Below are 8,605 nucleotides of genomic sequence, written 5' to 3' on the forward strand. Positions count from 1 at the left end.
GGACGTCAGAACAGCCACGGACGTCGATATAGTATGTGGACGTTTTGCTTTCGCATTGCTCCAATGCGGGTCACCGCAGTGATCTCAAAGTTTCTTCCTTTCGTCGCTACTGTGTGCTCTTTGCTATGTACCCATCCCGAAGAGAAGGGAGTCCAGCGGACATTTAACCCGTCTAACTACTGTGCTTTTATTTCTTATGTACTCTTACCTTTTCCATCTGCATAGGTGTCCTTGTTGTAGCCTACAATCTTTTAAAACAATCTCGCCAGGCAGCGAACAATCCGGGCTAAATGAACGCCGCCAGCTCTCAACTTCGGTTTCATATTAATCTCTCTAAAACGCACACAAACACACACGCTGCCAGACTGGTTGATGTGAGAAGAAAGAGGTTGAGGGAAACAGAAGCTGTTTATAGTTATATACTGGAAACCCAATTTCGAGAAACCCGATTTCCCGAATTCGGGAGTTCGGGAAAGAAGTATCGAAATCTTAAATGTCAGCCATTCGCTTTTTTCGCGCTTGGTATCACAAAAACACATGGGCTGCTAAAGGCGGTCTTATAGTGCTTTCCCAAAGAAAACAGGGAGAGTAAATGACGTGACAAAACCCAATATAACTTCCTCAATGTTGGCGTTGGTGATCACAGAAGGCAAACATACTGACGTCATCGCCAGTTTGTTATACTTACCCAGTAGTAATATTAGTAGAAGACCTTTATTCGCCCATAATTTACAGGCCGAGCATGTCGACCACGTCGACCACCTGCGCGACCTAAAGTCGCTGTTCTTCCTCCCCTTCAACGCCTAAATGTACTGCAGTAAACGTTCAGTGTGATATGGAGGTTCACTCGTCAAACCTACATTGGACACACTTATGCGTCCTTGTGTCTTGTCAAAAAGAGTTCAGCTTAAGTTAAGGACAGCACAGCGAGCTATAGAAAGAAAAATGATAGGTGTAACATAAAGAGACCGGAAGCAGGCACAATGGGTGAGGGAACAAACGCGGGTTAATGACATCCTAGTCGAAATTTAAAGGAAGTGGGCTTGGGCAGGGCATGTTATGCGAAGGCAAGATAACCGCTGGTGTTTAAGGGTAACGGAGTGGATTCCAAGAAAAGGCAAGCGTAGCAGGGGACGGCAGAAAGTTAGGTGGACGGATGAGATGAAGTTTGCGGAGATACGGTGACCGCAGCTGTCAAAGGACGGGGTTAATTGGAGCGACATGGCAGATGCCTTTGCCCTGCAGTGCGCGTAGTCAGGCAGATGATGTCGGTAATGTCTTCTCGCCGTCCCAAGGCAGCGACACGTATCCCTCATAAAAATGAAATATAGACTACCTGTTGACTTCTTATATGCTCTGTTGCCTACCTATAGATATTTCAAGTTGTCTATTCATAGCTTATTGACTGTCTATCAAAAAAAGTGTGCTATAAGTTCATGGCTGTAAATCTATAGATTGTCTATAAACAGTATATAAGATGTGTTTTGCCTACAGACTAGTCTTAGATTTTTCTATAAAAAGTCTATGGACAGTTTGTAGACTGTCTAAAGAATTCTAGAAGTGTGTGATGAGAGGCTAGTTGGTAAGACATACTGAAGACATAAAACTACGCAGGAGACGGGACACAGAAAAGATGCATACAGGACGAGCGTAGGTCTACGCCTGTCGTCCTGTCTGCATCTTTTCTGTGTCCTGTCTCCTGCGTAGTTTTATGTCTTCAGTATATCTAGAGAAGTTTTTGTAAGGAACATTTGCTTAAAATTCCCGCTGTAAGCGCCTGCACACGCACGGTAGCTAGGCTAAATTCACTGTGATTCTTATGCTTCGCAGCTGGCCTCCAAAGGCACTAGCCGATTACTTTGAGAATGCACTCGTGTTCCTAGAATTTTGAGAGATTAAATTCACTAGTGTACGATTCATCCATTATTACGAAGTCCTCTATATTACGAACTTTTCGGTGCGTCCTGTGCACTTATTAAATTAGTGTCCCTCCCTGTCAAGTCCACCCCTCAACTTATACACCACCCTACTGAGCTGGTCATAAGACGATTTCGGCAATTTCATGCGATTCCGTAAAAAAATTTTATGGAGTTGGTATGGAATATATAGAAGCACGTATAGAATTTGCGGACTCCATATCACGTCATATACCTTGTATGATGATAATCGTATAATTATTATGTGGAATGCTTATAAACTCCATACAGACAAGATAGGGATTTCTATGTATTTTCCATATCTAATACACTCCATATTCCCATAATTCCACACGAGCGGCTCATATGGAACGTTCCTGGAAGGAAATGTGCTTATCATCCGAGACTAAGTCATAGAAACCAGTTTCTGCTTCTTTTATTTTATTTATTTATTTACAATACTGCTGGTCTTATTGCAAGACCATAGGAGGGGCAATTAGTACAGTGCAGAAAAGAAAACAAATATAAACATATTATTCAAAGGCAGCAAACATGGCATAAAAGCAAAGGTAGGGAAATTGGCCATAGCAAAAGGATATACAGAACAGATCTTCGACATTGGTAGGCACAATTTCAGAATGCACTCAAAATCGCATACATGACAAGTTAGAAGGGGTTTTCTTCTTGCCTAGATTTGCGGTCACGGTTGCTGCATCGCCACTGTGCATTACGACAAATGCTCTATCTGTGACACGAATGATGATAAGGATTGAGTGCAGGTGATGTTACGATCCAAGCGATTCCATTCACTAATGGAAAGAGGGAAAAAGGAATGCTTAAACGTGTTATTATGGCACACATACTCGGTTAGTGTGTTCGTATGTTTGTGCCGTGAAGGTGGCGATTGTGAGTACGTCACGTATTTTTTCACATCTATCCTGTACTGCTCGTGTAATAATTGAAACAAAAATTTTGTACTGAACAGAAGTTTCTAACGCTAACTGACGGCTGAGCTCTTTGGTACGGCTTTTCGTATCTTTTCTCCTTATGCCGTTGCATTGTTTAGCCTTCATACCAGGAAATTCTAATCTATATTTGTCTGACTTCTGTCACTAGGAGTACTGTCATGATCGATGTTGTTCTCCTGGGACTTGATCTGATCTCGCCCATCACTCTGCAGACAAATTGGAGAGAAGTAGTGGTTTATTAAAATAATAATTAAAGGAAGGAAAATATTTTTGTCAGCCCGGGCTTCTGTCATCGTTACTGGAAGCACCTGAGGTGGGGCAGTGGAAATAGAGGGATAGCAGGCAGACTGTAGAAATGAAGTGAAAGAGGTGAGGGGACCGTTAGAAAGGATGGAGAGGGGAGGAGAGGAACTATATACAAGTATTTTGTTCACACTATAACGTATGTGCAGGATTTACGTCTTCATTAAAAGAATGTTTTTGCGGGAGAAGCAGTATGAACTTGTTTTTCACGGTTCTCTAAATCAAGACGATTGAGTTGAATGCCTGTCAAATGTACGCCTTTTTATTCCCGCTCCGCAGATACAACAAAAACCCTGGCTCCGTAAGAGTTACAAATGGCGGCTTCTGTTCACGAAAACAGCCTTTCACCAAGAGAATAAGTTCGCGTTATTGCTGGAAACGGAGCCTGCACAGGACAGTGGCGGAAAGACCAATCACTTTGCACTCATGACGTAAATAAAGTAGACAGAAGCGAAAACCAAATTGTTCTCACATTTCAAGCAGATTCGGAGACGACATGAGGCATCAGAAAAATGCACCACTATTCCTGAACTCCGACAATGCTGTTCATTCAATTTATTTCTTAGGCACTGTTTTACAAGCTTTCGCGATTTGAGTGCACCCGCTTCAATAGGCTTCAACCAGAAATTGTTTAATGTCAGTGTTATTTTTAGCTGCGAACCATTTGAAACTCCTTAAGCGTCATGTAAAAATGACTGCTGAATTTCACTCACGGATTAGACAGCATCTCAGTTCGTTGAGTGTATCTCGAGATTGGCTTCATTCTTTTGCAACATTCAGGCTTCTGAAACAGCACAGCTTCAAATAGATGTGAAAAGGAGACCTTAAAGATTATGTGAGCATCACCATAAAAGCTTTTATAATTGATGTACAGTCTTTGTGAAAAGTTGAGCCCAGGGGGTTCACTTCCAAGCTTTATACTGGGATTCCAGGAGCATTCATGGAAGTCCTACCTATTGCAGGAGGCAGAACCAGAAATCTTCTCATGTCCAGGAGATTTGGAGCGCTAGAGATCCATTAAGAACGACACAGTGTGGCTCAAAAGAAAACCCCCTGAACTCCAAACTTTTGACAAAGGCTGTACTAACGCTATGCGGCAGACAATCTTGCACAAATACACAACCTTCACTGCAAAAACGTCACAATCAAGCCACGAAAGCACAAATAACAGTGAAACCACGAGTGAGCAAATACTGTTACAATAAAACATTGCAGGCGACTTCACTCAAAGGCGGCTAATAACGACAATAAGCACAATATTGTCTACATTACCGCACATCAACCACCAATGTTAAATAAATAAAACTGGTGCTCTGGGTTAAAGCAGGGGAACTTTGCGAAAAGATGCTAAACCATGTTCAAAAACACTTTCTACATTACAAATACTTGAATCACATTGGCTGCGGGATAAAGGAATAAGCGTCCCAAAACTATCGGAGATTGTTTTCAGAGGGTTAATTTCTTGTGGCCGTTTGTGTCGTTGATCCTCTCACCAGCTGCCTTTCGACTGCCCTATCTGAACATACCATTAAAACGCCTACTCGAAACTGAACGAACGGTAGAGCTTTTTCTGGCATGTGCGCTTTTCAAGCGCTAGTGTAAGGAATGTCAGTCTCCACTTGTGTAGGGTAATTTCTGTACTGTAATGTGCTGAGGGTTAGGGTAACAAAAACAACCTGTGCTCCGTGCGCAAGGGAAATGATTCGATGAAGACAGAATTCTGAGACTGTCGTTCGGTTGCGACGAAAAACTTGGTCCCCATCGAAGAAACGCCCAATACACACACAGATGTGTAACATACTGCCAAGAATTTTACAGGACTCTTCATCAAGCCACATGGGTTCTTTATAAGTTTGTACCAGTTTACTGGAGTTCTTAGAACACGGAAATTTGCTCTTTGATCAAGCAAAACTGAGAAACGCGATGCGGCTTCGGCTAGTGACATCGGTTTGTACCAGCTCGTGCTCTATTGAGTAGCGAGTTTACTCGTGATATTTTTTCGTTCGGTAACTGCGAATAAATACAATGATTTGGCGAATGGAAGGTTTTAGCTGTGTCTGTCGTCACCTGCACCGGCTACTTAACTTGGTCGTCTAAATCTGTAGAAGGCTTTTACCGACCGAGTTTCTAAGTATAACCTCCCGAGTATAAAAACAAACGGTGTTTCTTGGACTTACAAATTCACTCGTGATGAAAAGCGCTTGGTCTCTCGAATACAGCAACACATTCGCAGTAACTCAACATTACTTTAAGAACGTAACCAACACTGAGTTTGTTATCAGCGGTTTTTGCTTCTGAAGAGTGCTTAAAGCCAGCAAATTAACACCGTACACATGTGCGTACTTGATTGTGTTGGTGTCATTAGCATTGCAATAACTAATTTAAGCTCTGGAGCCGAATTAGAACTTATTCTCTTGTGTCCACTTCGGAGGCCCTAACTTTTTAAACGATGTATAGTTCTTGCGAAAATTTACAGATTGCAGTGACACAGGAATCGCTTAGGCGCTGGAAAGAAGGGTTGAACGGAGTTAAGCTGATCCAAGCTCACCTCAGCTGAACAGACATACAGCTGACTATGTCAATGCTCATTTGTTTTCACCCAGAAATTATGTGCTAGCAGACGGAGCCTGGCCACAGTATGTCGATTTATTACGAGGATAATCACCGACAAGTTCGCAAGATGTTTAATCCTTGCGCTAGGATGGAAATTGGAAAGAACGATTAAAAAACAAACAAATGCTAGAAGTTTCTCCATGAAACATATATGTTTACGTCCCAAGGTTCATTAGGCTAGCTTGCTACAAATATAGTGTTTTGGCAGACCGAGAAAGGGTATCTTCTGTTGGGGCTGACTACCAACGAGTTCGCTTGTGGCTTTTTTTCAACTACGTACTGCCATTATCTCTTACTGTATCGATGGATTTACGAGAATAAGTGAGCAATGTGGATAGTGAGGATTTAAGGGAACAGTGTTCTAAACAGTGCTTGCGTAGGAAGCGTGTGTGCTCTGCGAATGTGATGCAACGCCTGCCAACATCATTCCTTACAGAAGTTTCTATATACCTATAGTTACTGTCGCATTTGTCGGAAAATAAAGGTAAACTGAAGAGGCCCATTAAATACGAGATTGTCTGTCACAAGGTTGGCAGAACACAAGACAGTAACACCCATGAGGTTGTTTCGTGTACGGAAATCTACAATATTGTTAGCACAAAGACGTGATAACTAAGTTCACAAGCAGGGAGCGGTAGGACACAGCCGAGGGTTTAAAAAGGTTCCGCGCCATGGTCGCCTATAACCTATCGTCACGAAGGTACAAGGCAGGGCTATTTCACCCCGGAGGCGGGGACAAAGCAGATAAGGCACTCTTGTAGAGAGAGTTAATTTCGTCAGATATGGCGCCTGCTTTGCTTCGAGCTGAACTTGCACCACTGGGACCTGCAGGACTTTCAGCAACTCGCGCTGGCACAAGAATATGCGTACTATCGGGGACAAAAGTGGTATACTCCACGCGGCGGGAGCCGGAGCAACGGAAAACTGCGCTTCAACGCCATCTACAGGCGCCATCTCGGACCCAGATAGCCAATCTGTGACCTTTATTATCAGCAGGCATGTCGCTTGGCTCGTTTCAATGTTTCAAAAATGCGCTGCTGCCACCATAAGTTAGCCACGATCGCGCGGGCATTTGATCGCATCATGACGGTGCGAGCGCCGGCTCTCAAGCCATATCTCGAAAGCGCGTTGAAAAAACGAAGACACACAATGAAAAGAGAGCCACCAGATTGCTACTAATAATTTCAACAGCGCATGCTACACAAGGACACAAGACGAGGAAACACACACACGAGCGACGGCTGTGGCCCCGCTCGGCATTTTGGCGAGCAAAGCCACGAAACATTGAAACGAGCCAAGCGACGTGCCTGCTGATAATAAAAGATGCAGATTGGCTGTCTGGGTCCGAGATGCCACCTGCAGAAGGCGTTGAAACGCAGTTTTCCTTTGCTCCGGCTGCGGTCGCGGGGAGTATACCACTTTTGTCCCCGATAGTACAAGAGAAACAAACCCGTTAAAAATGTTGCATATTCACCGTGCCGTGATTTTACATAAGTAAAAATTTATTTCCGCCTTCGCATAACTTTACAGTAAAAATCGTGCGCATACGTTACGCAGACTGTTTGTTCTTTGTAGATTACTGGCTGGTTGATAGCCAGTCTATGAAGGAAACGAACTAATGGAGGTTTGTTAAAATAAAGACCCTATGATCGATTACTGTTTCATTCTGGCTTTAATATTGAAGGAGGCATCACATTTTTCTTTCGTATATCAAGCAGATAACAATACGGTACGTTAGCAAACACGCCACTAAAACATGTCAGTGGGACCGCAAGAGTATCGCTCAAAAAGTACTCGAGATTTTTTAATTTTTGGTGAGTGGTTTGAGGGAAAGCTGGGGGGGGGGCTATATTGCCTCCTTGGACGCTCTTTCTTTGAAGAGAATACTGTTTAACGCGAGGCAGTGCACAACCTAGTCTCCTGTCCTGATGGTCACTCATATATACCCAACGGTCGTGTAACAGATAATATTGTGCCGCCATTGATGTCCTACAGCCTGTTGTTTACAAGGTCACGGAGACAAATATAGTTTTGCCTCTATCGTTAGAGTTCGCGTTGTGATCAGGAAGAGACCACCGTCACCGAAAACGGGGTTCTGTCAGCTAGAAAAAGATGGAAAAAAAAAACTAAACACAGGGGCCGCTATCACCGGCCGATTTTGGAATAAATATGCGTGCGTCCATAACATTTTTGGGCGCGAACCCCAAGGGCTACGTTCCACCCCCCCCCCCCCCCCCCCCCCCATTCAGTTCAAAGCGGGTGCAAGCCGTCCTATTCGGTAAGGCCGGCAGGAGTTTGAATCGACTGAAGGGAATATTTTCAAATCTGTCTCGCCAACAAATGTGTCTTTGGCTGCCGGTAAAATGTCAACATAGCCAGAGAGAGGCGGATATTTTTTTTTTCTGCCACCACTAAATGCATGCAGTTGTCCTCAGTGCAGCTTTTGGTGAACGCTTCTGAAATTCTGACGCGGCAGATGGTGCTGAGAAACGATCAAGAGGTATTGGAGTTGCGAAGCTGGGAAACAATTTTACTGATAGGTTATGCTGTATGCCCTTCTGTTCTTGCTTTTCTTCGTACTTTTTTCTAAAAGTAACGCTGTATTCAACTTTATTTGACGGCCTGAGGGATTGGTTTCCTTAGCTTCGGAAGGTTCCCTCTATTGCTAAAACATAATGAAAGCGGGCACTGCCGAGGAACACGAGTGTTATTCGATTAATTTTTACTCCATCTCTCATTGTCGGAGCTGTCTCGTGCGTTTTGTGGTACTGAGTGACCTTCTTTGAGCTGCATTTAGTGATGTAT

The 8,605-nt window shown here is 43.5% G+C and overlaps 1 long non-coding RNA gene across 1 annotated transcript in view; it reads left to right on the forward strand.

Moving 5' to 3' along the window:
• The window catches only part of LOC149365586 (uncharacterized), a 65,643-nt gene that overhangs the window by 25,971 nt on the left and 31,067 nt on the right, over nucleotides 1-8,605 (forward strand). The window lies entirely within an intron of this gene.

The sequence above is a fragment of the Amblyomma mixtum genome, chromosome 1 (assembly GCF_055824585.1).
Source record: "Amblyomma mixtum isolate Tamu chromosome 1, ASM5582458v1, whole genome shotgun sequence".
Classification (NCBI taxonomy): Eukaryota; Metazoa; Arthropoda; class Arachnida; order Ixodida; family Ixodidae; genus Amblyomma; species Amblyomma mixtum.